General features: G+C 49.6%; 1 pseudogene across 1 annotated transcript in view; it reads right to left on the bottom strand.

Moving 5' to 3' along the window:
* LOC311329427 (voltage-dependent T-type calcium channel subunit alpha-1I-like) overlaps window positions 1–20,000 on the bottom strand; it is a 160,352-nt pseudogene that overhangs the window by 68,565 nt on the left and 71,787 nt on the right. Inside the window, exon 4 of the transcript in view lies at window positions 2,161–2,283. The product of the transcript in view is annotated as a voltage-dependent T-type calcium channel subunit alpha-1I-like (transcript). The remainder of the gene's footprint in view (window positions 1–2,160; window positions 2,284–20,000) is intronic.

Below are 20,000 nucleotides of genomic sequence, written 5' to 3'. Positions count from 1 at the left end.
AAGGGGTCTCATACTGACATGGTCATGAACATGAAGGGGTCTCATACTGACATCATGAACATGAAGGGGTCTCATACTGACATCATGAACATGAAGGGGTCTCATACTGACATGGTCATGAACATGAAGGGGTCTCATACTGACATCATGAACATGAAGGGGTCTCATACTGACATGGTCATGAACATGAAGGGGTCTCATACTGACATCATGAACATGAAGGGGTTTCATACTGACATGGTCATGAACATGAAGGGGTTTCATACTGACATGGTCATGAACATGAAGGGGTCTCATACTGACATCATGAACATGAAGGGGTCTCATACTGACATGGTCATGAACATGAAGGGGTTTCATACTGACATGGTCATGAACATGAAGGGGTTTCATACTGACATCATGAACATGAAGGGGTCTCATACTGACATGGTCATGAACATGAAGGGGTCTCATACTGACATGATCATGAACATGAAGGGGTCTCATACTGACATCATGAACATGAAGGGGTTTCATACTGACATCATGAACATGAAGGGGTCTCATACTGACATGGTCATGAACATGAAGGGGTCTCATACTGACATCATGAACATGAAGGGGTCTCATACTGACATCATGAACATGAAGGGGTCTCATACTGACATGGTCATGAACATGAAGGGGTCTCATACTGACATGGTCATGAACATGAAGGGGTCTCATACTGACATCATGAACATGAAGGGGTTTCATACTGACATGGTCATGAACATGAAGGGGTCTCATACTGACATGGTCATGAACATGAAGGGGTCTCAGACTGACATGGTCATGAACATGAAGGGGTCTCATACTGACATCATGAACATGAAGGGGTCTCATACTGACATGGTCATGAACATGAAGGGGTCTCATACTGACATGGTCATGAACATGAAGGGGTCTCATACTGACATCATGAACATGAAGGGGTCTCATACTGACATGGTCATGAACATGAAGGGGTCTCATACTGACATGGTCATGAACATGAAGGGGTTTCATACTGACATGGTCATGAACATGAAGGGGTCTCATACTGACATGGTCATGAACATGAAGGGGTCTCATACTGACATCATGAACATGAAGGGGTCTCATACTGACATCATGAACATGAAGGGGTCTCATACTGACATGGTCATGAACATGAAGGGGTCTCATACTGACATGGTCATGAACATGAAGGGGTTTCATACTGACATCATGAACATGAAGGGGTCTCATACTGACATCATGAACATGAAGGGGTCTCATACTGACATGGTCATGAACATGAAGGGGTCTCAGACTGACATGGTCATGAACATGAAGGGGTCTCAGACTGACATGGTCATGAACATGAAGGGGTCTCATACTGACATGGTCATGAACATGAAGGGGTCTCATACTGACATGGTCATGAACATGAAGGGGTCTCAGACTGACATCATGAACATGAAGGGGTCTCATACTGACATGGTCATGAACATGAAGGGGTCTCAGACTGACATCATGAACATGAAGGGGTCTCAGACTGACATGGTCATGAACATGAAGGGGTCTCATACTGCACTGTTCACGTTTTGAAGGGTGCCCATTTTTTGATTTCCAGTCCAGGAATATCTGTGATCTCTGAGTGGGAAAGCCAGGTTAGAGTTGATCCACTGCTGTGCATGGACACGGACATGGGAAAGCCAGGTTAGAGTTGATCCACTGCTGTGCATGGACACGGACAGAGTTGGAAGGACTGTTTAGGGGGACAGGATGAAATAGGGTTAAAAGTGTTGAGCAGTTCATTGGTCGACGGTGGGTGAGTGTTTGTTAGCCTGGAAGCCAGACTCATCACGGGGGGGAAAAAGTTTTTGTGAATACTTTTTTTTTTCTGTGATGAGCCTGGCTTCCAAGCTCAGAGTGTGTTTGAGCTAGTTGAACTGGAATAATGTGTGGCAGTCAACAGTGTGTGTGTGTGTGTGTCATTCGTTTGTGGTGTTGGTTGAGCTGCTCGTGTAATAAGCTATAAGCTAATATCAACAAATATCCTTTTTGTGGACGTTCGTCAGTGCTGGTTCGTTTGTTCAGTAGCCTTCACCTTTTTCACTGTGTACCCGGAAAACTTTCATTATTTTTTTTCCCACTTTTTTGCGTTGTGCTCACATTCCCCTTTGTTGTTGAGACTTACTTGGCACTCTGTTGATGGCTTTGAGAGGCCGCAGTACCCTCACTGTCCTGATGGCGGAGAAGTTTACATTCTGAAGGTCCAGGGAGTACTCCACCATCCTGAAATACACACACACACGCATGTTAAAATACCATTTATACTGGAGCTACGTGCTGAACTGGGTCCAAAAAAATAAAATAAAAAAGAGGGATAAAAAAAAATAAAAAAAATAAAAAACCATTTATACAACGGTTAGTTCTGGTTCTTGATTCTGATTGGCTGGAAGCCGTGTTAAAATACTTTGTAACACACACCTGGGACCGCATATCATTCCATTTTCAGTATTAATGCGCCTCCCATTTGATCCAATGCATTTAGGATGGAATGTTCCGGTGTGCAGCAAATTATTTTTCGTTAGTTATCTATATTTTGCTAAATAACGAATATCTATATTTGTTAACTGTACACCCTAAATTGGATTAAAATGTCGGATTTTGTGATAATTTTTGATTTGCTGGGTGGGTTAACCATGGATGAGTGGTGTAAGGAGAATTGCGCCGTGAAGGACGTGACAAAACATGCCATCACCACGCTCTGACAGAGGCAGACTTCAATCAAATCAAGTCCTCCCTGACACCGGACACTCCAATAGATTGAGTCAGTAAAGTGTGGTTTGATGTACAGCTGCATATGGGACGCAGAGCGGAAGAAGGAAATCGCCAACTGAAGCCTGACTCCTTTTTAATTTGCAAGGACGAGAATGGAAAGAAGTGTGCCACATTGTCCTTCAACGAACAGACAAAAAACCACAAAGACGACAATGAGCGAAACAAGGAGAGTCTGTGGGGATTCATGTACGAGCAACCAGGTCCACTGTGTCCTGTGGCTTCTTTAGAGAAGTACATGTCCCTGCTGCCACCCGATGCACCAGCCTTCTACCTCCACCCGAAGAACAATCCTACCAGAGATATTTGGTGAGTTAATGATATTTTTGTTAAATTGTGACAGTTGAAAGACAGCTAGGCTACATTGTTGCAAATGTAGACTAACACTCTCTGTGATCTCTTTCTGCCCCCCCCCCCCTCCCCCAAGGTTTACTAGAGAGCCAATGGGTGTGAACTTCCTCGCTACGATGTTACAACGCATCTGCAGAGCCGTGGGCACGGAGACCATCTACACAAACCACTGTCTGCGAAGCACCGTTGTGCAAAAGCTGGTTTAGAGGCAAGGGAAATGAATGTGGGACATGAATGTGAATCGTCCCTGCAGTCGTACTGGAGCCAGAATTTTAATGACAGAAGAAGCTGGAGCGATATACTTTCATGCTCTGTGTAAAAACGCACCCTGGACACCTGAACCAGCGAAGAGGAGTGCTGCTAGTAGGCCTATGACACCACACCTGAACCAGCGAAGAGGAGTGCTGCTAGTAGGCCTATGACTGAGCATTACTTCGCCAATTGTACTATTACAGGCGATGTTCAGATTAATGTAAATAATTATAATCACAATGTATAAAACCTCTAGCCTGTAATGGCTGCATTCCAGCCAGCAAATAGTTATATAATCACAACAATCACGACAATCAAGCTGTAAATAATGATATAATCACAACAATGTAGCTGTAAATAATTATATAGGCTAATCACAACAACTGCCTGCCTGCTTGACGTCAACGCCTGTTGCTTGGCAACCCATTTGTTAGGGGAACTATTTTGCTCGGCGGAATTGAGGGAATGATGCTTCGTTTTTAATAAATGTTAATATTTTATATTGCTGTGTGTTTATTTTACACTAATAGATGTTATGACTGGGTTGGATTTGGACCCAAACGCACGACACCGGAGGCAGAGAAAAAATGCAAAGCCCAAAGGGCGGTTTAATAATAAATTAATAAGTCCAGCAGGCAAGGTCAAAAACGATAAACAGGCAGGGGTCAGGCGATCAACAAACAATGTCCAATATCCGTAATCCGTAATCAAAGTCCATATCCAGAAGGGGGGTCAGGGAATCCGTGTTTGATGATGATTGGGACCCGGTGCGCAGCACTCAGCCGTAAGCGCGTTCACTAATCACCACGACTGCCTTCACCTGTGGCGTTGGAGCGCGCGCCGTGCGCGTGCTGAGGTGCTGGGCGTCTCAGGATTACTCTCCGGGGATGAGGAGCGCGAATGCGCCCCATCTCCGGAGTCAGGAGGCGGGAATTCGGGAGACCCCGAACGCCGCGGGGTAGAGCCGGACCGACGCACGTTGCGTCGGGCCACCGGCAAGCTCGGAGGAGCGGAGGGGAATGCGCGCGGAGGTGCCGCCGTAACAAATAGATGTAGTAACCGTTGTATAAAAGCAATAAACCACTCAAGGCCGTGTGTTATAGTGATTTTATAACAGCTAGGAGGGTTTTACTCCGCTTCGCGTCGTGCCTTACAACGCCCCCTAGCTGTTATTAAATCACTATAACACACGGCCTTGAGTGGTTTATTGCTTAAATCAACCATGAACATAAAGTATGGTCAGAGCTTGCCTGTGGCCAAGTCACTCTCCTCGTCTTATCTGATACTGCAATGATGTATTCAGTGAGTGTGTTTATTCAGTGAGTGTGTGTGTGTGTGTGTGTGAGTGTGTGTGTGTGTGTCCCATCCCAGACATGGTGTGGGATGTGAGCTTGTTTGTGTGTTTATTCAGTGAGTGTGTGTGTGTGTGTGTGTGTGTGTGTGTGTGTGTGTGTGTGTCCCATCCCAGACATGGTGTGGGATGTGAGCTTGTTTGTGTGTTTATTCAGTGAGTGTGTGTGTGTGTGTGTGTGTGTGTGTGTGTGTGTGTGTGTGTGTGTGTGTCCCATCCCAGACATGGTGTGGGATGTGAGCTTGTTTGTGTGTTTATTCAGTGAGTATGTGTGTGTGTGTGTGTGTGTGTGTGTGTGTGTGTGTGTGTGTGTCCCATCCCAGACATGGTGTGGGATGTGAGCTTGTGTGTGTGTAGTTGGAGAGGAGGGGAGAGCAGCACTTCTCCACCATTTTAACCTTTCTGCTGCAGCAGACTGGAAGAGAGAAGGACAGGAGAGGAGGTGGGAAGGAAAGAGAGAGAGAGTGGTGGAGAGAGAGAGTGGTGGAGAGAGAGTGGTGGAGAGAGAGAGAGTGGTAGAGAGAGAGAGTGGTGGAGAGAGAGAGTGGTGGAGAGAGAGAGTGGTGGAGAGAGAGTGGTGGAGAGAGAGAGTGGTGGAGAGAGAGTGGTGGAGAGAGAGAGTGGTGGAGAGAGAGTGGTGGAGAGAGAGTGGTGGAGAGAGAGAGTGGTGGAGAGAGAGAGTGGTGGAGAGAGAGAGTGGTGGAGAGAGAGTGGTGGAGAGAGAGAGTGGTGGAGAGAGAGTGGTGGAGAGAGAGTGGTGGAGAGAGAGAGTGGTGGAGAGAGAGTGGTGGAGAGAGAGAGTGGTGGAGAGGGAGTGGTAGAGAGGGAGAGAGAGTGGTGGAGAGAGAGTGGTGGAGAGAGAGTGGTGGAGAGAGAGAGTGGTGGAGAGAGAGAGTGGTGGAGAGAGAGTGGTGGAGAGAGAGAGTAGTGGAGAGAGAGAGTGGTGGAGAGAGAGTGGTGGAGAGAGAGAGTGGTGGAGAGGGAGTGGAAGAGGGAGAGAGAGAGTGGTGGAGAGAGAGAGTGGTGGAGAGAGAGAGTGGTGGAGAGAGAGTGGTGGAGAGAGAGTGGTGGAGAGAGAGAGTGGTGGAGAGAGAGTGGTGGAGAGGGAGTGGTAGAGAGAGAGAGAGTGATGGAGAGAGAGTGGTGGAGAGAGAGAGTGGTGGAGAGAGAGAGTGGTAGAGAGAGAGTGGTAGAGAGAGAGTGGTGGAGAGAGAGAGTGGTGGAGAGAGAGTGGTGGAGAGAGAGAGTGGTGGAGAGGGAGTGGTGGAGAGAGAGAGTGGTAGAGAGAGAGAGTGGTGGAGAGAGAGAGTGGTGGAGAGAGAGAGTGGTGGAGAGAGAGTGGTGGAGAGAGAGAGTGGTGGAGAGAGAGTGGTGGAGAGAGAGTGGTGGAGAGAGAGAGTGGTGGAGAGAGAGAGTGGTGGAGAGAGAGAGTGGTGGAGAGAGAGTGGTGGAGAGAGAGAGTGGTGGAGAGAGAGTGGTGGAGAGGGAGTGGTAGAGAGGGAGAGAGAGTGGTGGAGAGAGAGTGGTGGAGAGAGAGTGGTGGAGAGAGAGAGTGGTGGAGAGAGAGAGTGGTGGAGAGAGAGTGGTGGAGAGAGAGAGTAGTGGAGAGAGAGTGGTGGAGAGAGAGAGTGGTGGAGAGGGAGTGGAAGAGGGAGAGAGAGAGTGGTGGAGAGAGAGAGTGGTGGAGAGAGAGAGTGGTGGAGAGAGAGAGTGGTGGAGAGAGAGAGTAGTGGAGAGAGAGAGTGGTGGAGAGAGAGAGTAGTGGAGAGAGAGAGTGGTGGAGAGAGAGAGTGGTAGAGAGAGAGAGTGGTGGAGAGAGAGAGAGTGGTGGAGAGAGAGTGGTGGAGAGAGAGAGTGGTGGAGAGAGTGGTGGAGAGAGAGAGTGGTGGAGAGAGAGTGGTGGAGAGAGAGAGTGGTGGAGAGGGAGTGGTAGAGAGGGAGAGAGAGTGGTGGAGAGAGAGTGGTGGAGAGAGAGTGGTGGAGAGAGAGAGTGGTGGAGAGAGAGAGTGGTGGAGAGAGAGTGGTGGAGAGAGAGAGTAGTGGAGAGAGAGAGTGGTGGAGAGAGAGTGGTGGAGAGAGAGAGTGGTGGAGAGGGAGTGGAAGAGGGAGAGAGAGAGTGGTGGAGAGAGAGAGTGGTGGAGAGAGAGAGTGGTGGAGAGAGAGTGGTGGAGAGAGAGTGGTGGAGAGAGAGAGTGGTGGAGAGAGAGTGGTGGAGAGAGAGTGGTAGAGAGAGAGAGTGGTGGAGAGGGAGTGGTAGAGAGAGAGAGAGTGATGGAGAGAGAGTGGTGGAGAGAGAGAGTGGTGGAGAGAGAGAGTGGTAGAGAGAGAGTGGTAGAGAGAGAGTGGTGGAGAGAGAGAGTGGTGGAGAGAGAGTGGTGGAGAGAGAGAGTGGTGGAGAGGGAGTGGTAGAGAGAGAGAGAGTGGTGGAGAGAGAGTGGTAGAGAGAGAGAGTGGTGGAGAGAGAGAGTGGTGGAGAGAGAGAGTGGTGGAGAGAGGGAGTGGTGGAGAGAGAGAGTGGTGGAGAGGGAGTGGTAGAGAGAGAGAGTGGTGGAGAGAGAGTGGTAAAGAGAGAGAGTGGTGGAGAGAGAGAGTGGTGGAGAGAGAGAGTGGTGGAGAGAGAGAGCAGACTGTGGAAAATGGACTCTGTCAATTTAGTTTATTTCTGCACCAATTTGAGGTAATGCATCACAATGTTGTACTTATATTGCCACAATCACACAAGCAGAGATGGAGACAGTATGCTAGACATATGCGCGCACACACACACACACACACACGCACACACACACACACATGCACGCACGCACGCACACACGCACGCACGCACACACACACACGCACACACACACACACACACACACACACAGGCACAAGGCTTGAGACAGGGAAACTAGGGCTGAGGCTGGGGAACAGGGCGTGGAGCAAGGACTGAACCTAGGGCTGGAACTAGGGCTGGAACTAGGGCTGGAACTAGGACTGAACCTAGGACTGGAACTAGGGCTGGACCTAGGGCTGGAACTAGGACTGGAACTAGGACTGAACCTAGGGCTGGAACTAGGGCTGGAACTAGGACTGAACCTAGGGCTGGACCTAGGGCTGGAACTATGACTGGAACTAGGGCTGGAACTAGGGCTAGAACTAGGACTGAACCTAGGACTGAACCTAGGGCTGGAACTAGGACTGAACCTAGGGCTGGACCTAGGGCTGGAACTATGACTGGAACTAGGGCTGGAACTAGGGCTAGAACTAGGACTGAACCTAGGACTGAACCTAGGGCTGGACCTAGGGCTGGAACTAGGGCTGGAACTAGGGCTGGAACTAGGGCTGGAACTAGGGCTGGAACTAGGACTGAACCTAGGGCTGGAACTAGGACTGGATGTATAAGAGGGACTAGCAGGACTAGAGTGACTTGTGGGACTAGAGGGACGAAAGGAACTAGAGGGACTAGAGGAACTAGAGGAACTAGAAGGACTAGAGGGACTAGAGGAACTAGAGGGACAAGAGGAACTAGAGGGACTAGAGAAACTAGAGTGACTAGAAGGACTAGAGGAACTAGAGGGACTAGAGGGACAAGAGGAACTAGAGGGACTAGAGGAACTAGAGGGACTAGAAGGACTAGAGGAACCAGAGGAACTAGAAGGACTAGAGGGACTAGAGGAACTAGAGGGACAAGAGGAACTAGAGGGACTAGAGAAACTAGAGTGACTAGAAGGACTAGAGGGACTAGAGGAACTAGAGGAACTAGAAGGACTAGAGGGACTAGAGGAACTAGAAGGACTAGAGGAACTAGAGGGACTAGAGGGACAAGAGGAACTAGAGGGACTAGAGGGATTAGAGGGACTAGAGACCCTAGAAGGACTAGAGGAACTAGAGGGACTAGAGGGATTAGAGGAACTAGAGGGACAAGAGGAACTAGAGGGACTAGAAGGACTAGAGGGACTAGATGATCTAGAAGGACTAGAAGGACTAGAGGAACTAGAGGGACTAGACGGACTAGAGGAACTAGATGGACTAGAATGACTAAAGGAACCAGAGGAATTAGATGGAGTAGAGGGATTAGATGGAGTAGATTTCCTAGAGGAACTAGATGGACTAGAAGGACTAGAGGGACTAGAAGAACAAGGACAATCCTAAAAAAAGCTCTTTGAAACCTTCTCTCCACTACTCCAGATCCCATCTCCTACTCCCAACTCCTCCCTTCTCCCTGACGATTTTGCTAACTTCTTTGACAAGAAAGTTAACAATATCAGATCCTCTTTCCCCCCTCCCCCGGTCAACGCTTTGTGCACCAACCTCACCTCCCCACCCTCTCTTCCCTCTTCATCCCCCCCCTCCTCTCCACGTCCCACCCTATCCTACTTCTCTCCCCTCTCCCCCAACAAGGTCCTCAACCGCCCCACCACATGCTTCCTAGACTCTGTTCCCTTGACTCTCCTTCAGTCTGTTGCACTCCTTCCCTTCCTAACCCATCTCATCAACGCATCTCTTGTATCAGGATACTTTCTCTCCGCTTTCAAGACTACCAGAATCACCCCGATCCTGAAGAACCATATCTCGACCCCTCTGATGTCAAAAACTACAGACCGGTTTACCCGGTTTCTATCTTAAACACTTGAACATGCTATTTTTAACCAACTATCTTCATACCTCCACCACCACGACCTTCTAGACCCCCATCAGTATGGGTTCAAGGCTGGCCACTCGACAGAGATCGCCCTCCTTGCAGTGACGTCACTCCATGAGTCACTCCATGCCGCGATAGCAAACTCTCTCTCTTCTGTCTTGATACTCCTCCTCTCTACCCTCGAGGAGATAGGTGACGCTGGCTCTGCATGCTCCCTATTTGCATCCTACCTGACGGGCCACCCCTACCAGGTGACATGGAGAGAGTCAATGTCGGAACCGCGTAGTCTGACTATGGGGGTTCCACAAGGGTCTGTCCTGGGTCCTCTCCTTTTTTCCCTCTACACTACATCTCTGGGCTCTGTCATTCGCTCGCATGGCTTCTCCTTCTCCTCCTTCTCCTTGCCATCACCATTGAAGACACAGTGGTGACGCCGACTCGGACTGCAAGGAATCTGGGTGTGACCCTGGATGCCCAACTGTCATTCTCCGCACATATCACATCCGTCACACGCTCCTGCAGATTCCTGCTCTACAATAGAAGGAGGATTCTCCCTCTCCTCACTGATGAAATGGCGCAGGTGCTCATCCAGGTCCTGGTCATCTCCCGCCTGGACTACTGCAACAGCATCAGCCATTAAAACCCTGAAACTTGTCCAGAAAGCTGCTGCTCGCCTGGAGTTCAAACCCCCCAAATTCTCCCACACAACTTCCCTTCTCAGTTCCCTACACTGGCTCACTGTAGCGGCTCACATCCAGTTTAAACTACAGGGCAATGAAAGGAACAGCACCCTCCTACCTCCAGACCTGACATCAAGACCTGGATGGACTTAAACGTCCTTAGTCTGAATGATGGGAAGACAGAGGTTATTTTGTTTGGTCATAAAGACAGCCTTGGAGTAAACTTTTGTAAAAGTTGTAAAGTTTACTCCAAGGTGCTGGAAAGGAGGGTCCGGCCGATAGTCGAACCTCAGATCGAAGAGGAACAATGCGGATTTCGTCCTGGTCGTGGAACTACCGACCAGCTCTTCACTCTCGCAAGGATCTTGGAGGGGGCTTGGGAGTTTGCCCAACCTGTCTACATGTGTTTTGTGGACTTGGAGAAGGCTTACGACCGGGTCCCTCGAGAGGTCTTGTGGAGGGTTATGCGGGAGTATGGGGTGAGGGGATCCCTACTTAGGGCCATCCAATCCCTGTACACCCAGAGCGAGAGCTGTGTCCGGGTCCTCGGCAGTAAGTCGTCTTCCTTTCCGGTGGGGGTTGGCCTCCGCCAGGGCTGCGCTTTGTCACCAATTCTGTTTGTGATTTTCATGGACAGGATATCGAGGCGTAGCCGTGGGGAGGTGGGTTTGCAGTTCGGTGAGCTGGGGATCCCCCTTGTGTTTTGTGTCCTGTCCTTTTATTGTTCTGTGATTATGTGCACTTTATTCTGTTTTTTGTTTTAGTTTATTTAATATATTGTACAGCACTTTGGTGCAACTTCGGTTGATTTTAAACGTGCTTTATAAATAAAGTTGACCTTGACCTTGACCTTATTGACTATGTCAGATACACAATATACAATATGATGTACAATATACACAATATAACACACACACACACATTGATTCCAACATGGTTATTTCATTCTGCAGTCCAACACTTATCCACTATTGGAGAGAGAGAGAAAAGTGGGCAGGTGTGTGTGTGTGTGTCTGTGTGTGTGTGTGTGTGTGTGTGTGTGTGTGTGTGTGTGTGTGTGTGTGTGTGTGTGTGTGTGTGTGTGTGTGAGAGAGAGAGAGCAGGATGGGGAGAGAGAGCAGAGTGTGGAAAATGGAGTCTGTCAATTTGGACAATGTCTGCACCAATTTGAGATGATGCATCACATTTTTTGACAGATATTGGCACAAGCAGAGATGCAGAAAGTGTGCTAAGCTGGTGCACACACACACACACACACACACACACACACACATGCATCAGGTCGCCGATGAAAAGCTTCTGCTGCTCTTAACCCATCCTGTCGTCCTTCCCCCAAGGGCAGCTGGGAGCAGACAGTAGGCAGCGTGCAGGGGCCACACCCAGGGACCAACCAAGCTCCTGTCACACCCAGGGACCAACCAAGCTCCTGTCACACCCAGGGACCAACCAAGCTCCTGTCAGTCTTCGTCAGGGACGAACAGCGTTAGTGATCTGTTCTTCTGCATGTTTTTAGTATTGGGTTCTTTATGGGGAAAAACCCTTGTGAACACAGGGAGAACATGCAAACTCATGCACAGAAAGACCTGGGAGATACCCCACCTGAGTACCCGACAACCCTGGGAGATACCCCACCTGAGTACCAGACAACCCTGGGAGATACCCCACCTGAGTACCTGACTACCCTGGGAGATACCCCACCTGAGTACCTGACTACCCTGGGAGATACCCCACCTGAGTACCTGACTACCCTGGGAGATACCCCACCTGAGTACCTGACTACCCTGGGAGATACCCCACCTGAGTACCTGACAACCCTGGGAGATACCCCACCTGAGTACCTGACTACCCTGGGAGATACCCCACCTGAGTACCTGACAACCCTGGGAGATACCCCACCTGAGTACCTGACTACCCTGGGAGATACCCCAGCTGAGTACCAGACCACCCTGGGAGATACCCCACCTGAGTACCTGACTACCCTGGGAGATACCCCACCTGAGTACCTGACCACCCTGGGAGATACCCCGCCTTGAGTACCTGACTACCCTGGGAGATACCCCACCTGAGTACCCAACAACCCTGGGAGATACCCCACCTGAGTACCTGACTACCCTGGGAGATACCCCACCTGAGTACCAGACAACCCTGGGGAGATACCCCACCTGAGTACCTGACTACCCTGGGAGATACCCCACCTGAGTACCTGACTACCCTGGGGAGAACATCCCCAGTGCCAACATTGCCCCAAGCGGAAATCAGGCCACAGGCCACTGTGCCAAACACCCCCCCCCCCCCCCCCCCCCCACACACACACACACACACACACACCCACACACACACACACACACACACACACACATACAGACACAGTGACTGTGCTGATAAGTGTATGGAGTCTAAATAAGTGGTAAAGGTTATCTAAATGCATGGTAAAGGTGTATGGATCAGGACAGACTCAGTGCCTTCAGACAGTGGGTATAAATAACACTGTACACACACACACACACACACACGCACACACACACACACACACACACACACAGAAATAAACACACTGAAGTTGTCATATCTTTGTGTACGGGTGCGATGTGTGTAGCTGCAGGGCTGGACCAGAACGCAGGACTTGCGAGGCCTGTCTTTAATCCCAAACCGAGATAACGCACACAGAGGAGATCCAGGATGAAAGGTAACCCTAGGGACTGTGTACGGGGAAGGCTAGGCTCAGGAACCAGGTGCAGGTAGTGATAATCACACCCACACAGGATTACAGGGTTAGCGTGATAACTTCAGGTTCAAGCTTTATCTGTATCACAAAGGTGGATCACTTCTCACCTTGCTATATCGCCATGGTTAATTATGCTGCTGAGCTAAACTGCTCTGATTATGGATCAAAACGTATGAAGCACTGCCTGCTGACTGATCACTTCACCTGGAAATTAGCATATGGATGTTAAGATCCTATATGGAAATACAGTGTTCAAATTAAAAAATAACAACCTGACACTAGAACCAGGGACACTAGAACCAGGGACACTAGAACCAGGGACACTAGAACCAGGGACACTAGAACCAGGGACACTAGAACCAGGGACACTAGAACTAGAGACACTAGAACCAGGGACACTAGAACCAGGGACACTAGAACCAGGGACACTAGAACTAGAGACACTAGAACCAGGGACATTAGAACTAGAGACACTAGAACCAGGGACACTAGAACCAGGGACACTAGAACCAGGGACATTAGAACTAGAGACACTAGAACCAGGGACACTAGAACTAGAGACACTAGAACTAGAGACTAGAACCAGGGACATTAGAACCAGGGACACTAGAACTACAGACACTAGAACCAGGGACACTAGAACCAGGGAAACTAGAACTAGAGACACTAGAACCAGGGACACTAGAACTAGAGACACTAGAACTAGAGACACTAGAACCAGGGACACTAGAACCTGGACACTAGAACTAGAGACACTAGAACCAGGGACATTAGAACCTGGTCACTAGAACTAGAGACACTAGAACCAGGGACACTAGAACTAGAGACACTAGAACCAGGGACACTAGAACAAGGGACACTAGAACCAGGGACACTAGAACTAGAGACACTAGAACAACCAGGGAAACTAGAACTAGAGACACTAGAACAACCAGGGAAACTAGAACTAGAGATACTAGAACTAGAGATACTAGAACTAGAGACACTAGAACTAGAGATACTAGAACTAGAGATACTAGAACTAGAGACACTAGAACTAGAGACACTAGAACTAGAGACACTAGAACTAGAGATACTAGAACTAGAGATACTAGAACTAGAGACACTAGAACTAGAGATACTAGAACTAGAGATACTAGAACTAGAGACACTAGAACTAGAGACACTAGAACTAGAGATACTAGAACTAGAGATACTAGAACTAGAGACACTAGAACTAGAGACACTAGAACTAGAGATACTAGAACTAGAGATACTAGAACTAGAGATACTAGAACTAGGGGAGAAGGGACCTAGAAACTATGACTAGGGAGGGAAATGGAACTAGAGGAACAAGAGGCTCTAGTACAGCTGGGGCCGGGGGGCAATAAAACAGAGGGGGGCAGGACCACCAACACCAGACAACACACAGCCGGGGGGCAGGACCACCAACACCAGACAACACACAGCCAGGGGGCAGGACCACCAACACCAGACAACACACAGCCAGGGGGCAGGACCACCAACACACAGCCGGGGGGCAGGACCACCAACACCAGACAACACACAGCCAGGGGGCAGGACCACCAACACACAGCCAGGGGCAGGACCACCAACACCAGACCACACACAGCCTGGGGGGCAGGACCACCAACACACAGCCGGGGGGCAGGACCCCCAACACCAGACAACACACAGCCAGGGGCAGGACCACCAACACCAGACCACACACAGCCAGCAGGGGGGCAGGACCACCAACACCAGACAACACACAGCCTGGGGGCAGGACCACCAACACCAGACAACACACAGCCTGGGGGCAGGACCCCCAACACCAGACCACACACAGCCAGCCAGGGGGCAGGACCACCAACACCAGACAACACACAGCCAGGGGGGGCAGGACCCCCAACACCAGACAACACACAGCCGGGGGGCAGGACCCCCAACACCAGACAACACACAGCCAGGGGGCAGGACCACCAACACCAGACAACACACAGCCAGGGGGCAGGACCACCAACACCTGACAACACACAGCCAGCAGGGGGGCAGGACCACCAACACCAGACAACACACAGCCTGGGGGCAGGACCACCAACACACAGCCTGGGGCAGGACCACCAACACCAGACAACACACAGCCAGCCAGGGGGCAGGACCACCAACACCAGACCACACACAGCCAGCCAGGGGGGGCAGGACCCCCAACACCAGACAACACACAGCCGGGGGGCAGGACCACCAACACACACAGCAGGAACATCAAGGTAACGTTGTGACAAGGTGCAGGCACAAACAGTAGAGAGGTGACGGGGGGGGCAGTGTCCTGGGGGGCAGGCGGGGGGCTGAGGGACAAACACTCCTTCACTGTGAGCCTGCTCCTCTTATGCAGGAGTCCCAGGGGAAGTGAGAAGGTATGCGGAGGGCAGGCAGACACCACCCCCATGGGAACGTAACAGAAGCTTCGTTCACCATGCCAGGGGCAGAGAGTGGGGGATCGGGCTCAGAGTCCAGGGTGGTCCAGGGGCAGAGAGAGAGTGGGGGACAGGGACTCAGAGTCCAGGGTGGTCCAGGGGCAGAGAGAGAGGGTCCGGGCCGGGGGCAGGGGGCAGGAGTGAGGGTCCGGGCCGGGGGCAGGAGTGAGGGTCCGGGCAGGGGGCAGGAGTGAGGGTCCGGGCCGGGGGCAGGGGGCAGGAGTGAGGGTCCGGGCCGGGGGCAGGAGTGAGGGTCCGGGCAGGGGGCAGGAGTGAGGGTCCGGGCAGGGGGCAGGAGTGAGGGTCCGGGCAGGGGGCAGGAGTGAGGGTCCGGGCCGGGGGCAGGGGGCAGGAGTGAGGGTCTGGGCAGGGGGCAGGAGTGAGGGTCCGGGCCGGGGGCAGGGGGCAGGAGTGAGGGTCCGGGCAGGGGGCAGGAGTGAGGGTCCGGGCCGGGGGCAGGGGGCAGGAGTGAGGGTCCGGGCCGGGGGCAGGGGGCAGGAGTGAGGGTCTGGGCAGGGGGCAGGAGTGAGGGTCCGGGCCGGGGGCAGGGGGCAGGAGTGAGGGTCTGGGCAGGGGGCAGGAGTGAGGGTCTGGGCAGGGGGCAGGGGGCAGGGGGCGAGCAGGCCGGCCAGGAGTCCAGGACCCTAACAAGGGGGGTCTTATCTATCTATCTAGTTAGATTTAATTCCAACATGGTTATTTCATTCTGCAGTCCAGCACTTCCCCACTATTGGAGAAAGAGGAGCAGGTGAGAGAGAGAGAGAGAGAGAGAGAGAGAGAGAGAGAGAGAGAGAGAGAGAGAGAGAGAGAGAGAGAGAGAGAGAGAGAGAGAGAGAGAGAGGGAAGGAAGGATAGGGAGAGTAGTGTGGAAAATGGAGTCTGTCAGTTTAGGCAATGTCTGCACCAATTTGCGATAACACATCCCATGTTTGGACATTATTATTATTATTGCCACAATCACACACGCAGAGACACAGATAGTGAACTAGACTGGTGCACACACTCGCGCACACACACACACACACACACACACACACACACACACACAGTGTAGCTGTACTGATATGTACTGTATATAGAGTCATATCTACAATTAGGACCATACATATTTGGATATAAACGATGTAGGAATTACAAAGAAATGTATGTGTGCCCCTCCCCCACCTCCAAAACTAATTGGACAACAAACTAACAATCATAAATCAAATTGTCATTTTTAATATTTGCAGTCAATTACAGCCTGAAGTCTGGAGCCCATAGATATCACCAGACGCCTGGTTTCCTCCCTGGCGATGCTCTGCCAGGCCTCTACTGCAGCTGTCTTCACTCACTGCTGGTTCTTTGGGCGGTTTTCCCTCAGTTTGTCTTCAGCAAGTGAAATGGATGCTCAACTGGATTCAGGTCAGGTAATTGACTTGGCCATTGCAGAACATTCCACTTCTTTGCCTTGAAAGACTCTGTCTGCTTTTGCAGTCTGCTTCGGGTCATTGTCCAACTGCACTGTGAAGCACTGTGAATGCGTTCTGAAGCATTTTGCTGAATATGAGGAGATAATATTGCCCAAAACACTTCCTGCTGCTGCTGCTTTTGTCAGCATTCACATAATAAATAAATAAATACAAGGGAACCTGTTCCATTGGCATATACCCACGCCATAACACTACCACCATCATGCCTCCCTGATGAGGTGCTTTGCTTTGTATTATCAGTGTCTCGCATAGGGAAGGAACTGCTCATCTTCTCTTCCCATCATTCTGGTACAAGTTGATCTTTCTCTCATTTGTCCATCGGATGTTGTTCCAGAACTGTAGGCTTTTTTTAGATGTGTTTTGGCAAACTCAAATCTGTTCTCCCTGTGTTTAAGGCTCACCAATGGTTTACATCTTGTGGTGAACCATCGGATGAAGTCTTCTCTTGATTGTTGACTTGGACATAGATACTCCTCCTCATGGGGAGTGTTCTTGATCTGGACAACTGCTGTCAAGGGATCTTTCTTCACTTGGGAAATAATTCTTCTGTCATCCACCACAGTTGTTATCCGTGGTCTTCTGGGTGTGTTGTTATCACAGTTGTTATCTGTGGTCTTCTGGGTGTGTTGTTATCCGTGGTCTTCTGGGTCAGTTGTTATCTGTGGTCTTCTGGGTGTGTTGTTATCACAGTTGGTATCTGTGGTCTTCTGGGTGTGTTGTTATCACAGTTGTTATCCGTGGTCTTCTGGGTGTGTTGTTATCACAGTTGTTATCCGTGCTCTTCTGGGTGTGTTGTTATCACAGTTGTTATCTGTGGTCTTCTGGGTGTGTTGTTATCACAGTTGTTATCTGTGGTCTTCTGGGTGTGTTGTTATCACAGTTGTTATCCGTGCTCTTCTGGGTGTGTTGTTATCACAGTTGTTATCTGTGGTCTTCTGGGTGTGTTGTTATCACAGTTGTTATCTGTGGTCTTCTGGGTGTGTTGTTATCACAGTTGTTATCTGTGGTCTTCTGGGTGTGTTGTTATCACAGTTGTTATCCGTGCTCTTCTGGGTGTGTTGTTATCACAGTTGTTATCTGTGGTCTGCTGGGTGTGTTGTTATCACAGTTGTTATCCGTGGTCTTCTGGGTCAGTTGTTATCCGTGGTCTTCTGGGTGTGTTGTTATCACAGTTGTTATCCATGGTCTTCTGGGTCAGTTGTTATCACAGTTGTTATCCGTGGTCTTCTGGGTCAGTTGTTATCACAGTTGTTATCCGTGGTCTTCTGGGTGTGTTGTTATCACAGTGGTTATCTGTGGTCTTCTGGGTGTGTTGTTATCACAGTTGTTATCTGTGGTCTTCTGGGTCAGTTGTTATCTGTGGTCTGCTGGGTGTGTTGTTATCACAGTTGTTATCTGTGGTCTTCTGGGTCAGTTGTTATCTGTGGTCTGCTGGGTGTGTTGTTATCACAGTTGTTATCTGTGGTCTTCTGGGTCAGTTGTTATCTGTGGTCTGCTGGGTGTGTTGTTATCACAGTTGTTATCTGTGGTCTTCTGGGTCAGTTGTTATCCGTGGTCTTCTGGGTCAGTTGTTATCCGTGGTCTTCTGGGTGTGTTGTTATCACAGTTGTTATCCGTGCTCTTCTGGGTGTGTTGTTATCACAGTTGTTATCCGTGGTCTTCTGGGTCAGTTGTTATCACAGTTGTTATCCGTGGTCTTCTGGGTCAGTTGTTATCACAGTTGTTATCCGTGGTCTTCTGGGTGTGTTGTTATCACAGTTGTTATCCGTGCTCTTCTGGGTCAGTTGTTATCACAGTTGTTATCCGTGGTCTTCTGGGTCAGTTGTTATCACAGTTGTTATCCGTGGTCTTCTGGGTGTGTTGTTATCACAGTTGTTATCCGTGGTCTCCTGGGTCTGTTGTTATCACAGTTGTTATCCGTGGTCTTCTGGGTGTGTTGTTATCACAGTTGTTATCCGTGCTCTTCTGGGTGTGTTGTTATCACAGTTGTTATCCGTGGTCTTCTGGGTGTGTTGTTATCACAGTTGTTATCCGTGCTCTTCTGGGTCAGTTGTTATCACAGTTGTTATCTGTGGTCTTCTGGGTCAGTTGTTATCACAGTTGTTATCTGTGGTCTTCTGGGTCAGTTGTTATCACAGTTGTTATCTGTGGTCTTCTGGGTCAGTTGTTATCACAGTTGTTATCCGTGGTCTTCTGGGTGTGTTGTTATCACAGTTGTTATCCGTGGTCTTCTGGGTGTGTTGTTATCACAGTTGTTATCTGTGGTCTTCTGGGTGTGTTGTTATCACAGTTGGTATCCGTGGTCTTCTGGGTGTGTTGTTATCCGTGGTCTTCTGGGTCAGTTGTTATCCGTGGTCTTCTGGGTCAGTTGTTATCCGTGGTCTTCTGGGTCAGTTGTTATCCGTGGTCTTCTGGGTGTGTTGGTGTTGCTGAACTCAATGTGTTCTTTCTTTGGCCACACCTAATAATGTTTTGTTTTGATTTTTAAGCCTTGATATTGAGAGTTGGCAACAGATTTCAAATTCAAGTACCACACTTGAAATTAAGTATAGACCTTTCCTGCTCCTTGTAAATGAAATAACGAGGGGATAATACACACTTGGCCATGGAACAGCTGAGCAGCCAATTGTCAAATTACTTTTGGTCCCTTAAAACGGGGGATGCCACATCTAAAATTGTTTGTAATTCCTACACTGTTCACTGATTTGGATGTAAATACTCTTAAATTAAAGCTGAAATTCTCCACATGAAGCACATACTTTTGCTTTTGCTTCATTTCAAATTATAGTGGTGGAGCCAAGATAATGAAAACTGTGTCAATGTTCAAATATTCATGGACCTAAATGTTAATAAGCGGTAACGCTGACACACCAACTTGAGTCTTAGACAGCACACAACAGCTCCACACATACAGTAAACACACACACACACACACACACACTCACACACACACACACACACACACACACACACACACACACACACGCACACACACACACACACACACACGCACGCACACACATACAGTAAACACACACACACACACACACACACACACACACACACACACACACACACACACAGAAGAGAAGTGGAGTCCGTGTCTGAATTGAAACTGGTACATAGCATGAATACTCAATACTGAAGGGAGGAGTTGGACTACTTTTACACAGCAGGGTTCTGTACTGGTGGGAAACAGACACTCCAATGGACTGACTACACACACATACACACACACAATAACATCTTTCTCTCTCATCCCT

This window comes from Borostomias antarcticus, assembly GCF_949987555.1.
Source record: "Borostomias antarcticus genome assembly, contig: scaffold_108, whole genome shotgun sequence".
Taxonomy (NCBI): domain Eukaryota; kingdom Metazoa; phylum Chordata; class Actinopteri; order Stomiiformes; family Stomiidae; genus Borostomias; species Borostomias antarcticus.
The sequence above is the reverse complement of the archived record's forward strand: the minus strand, read 5'-3'. Positions and strand labels throughout refer to the sequence as shown.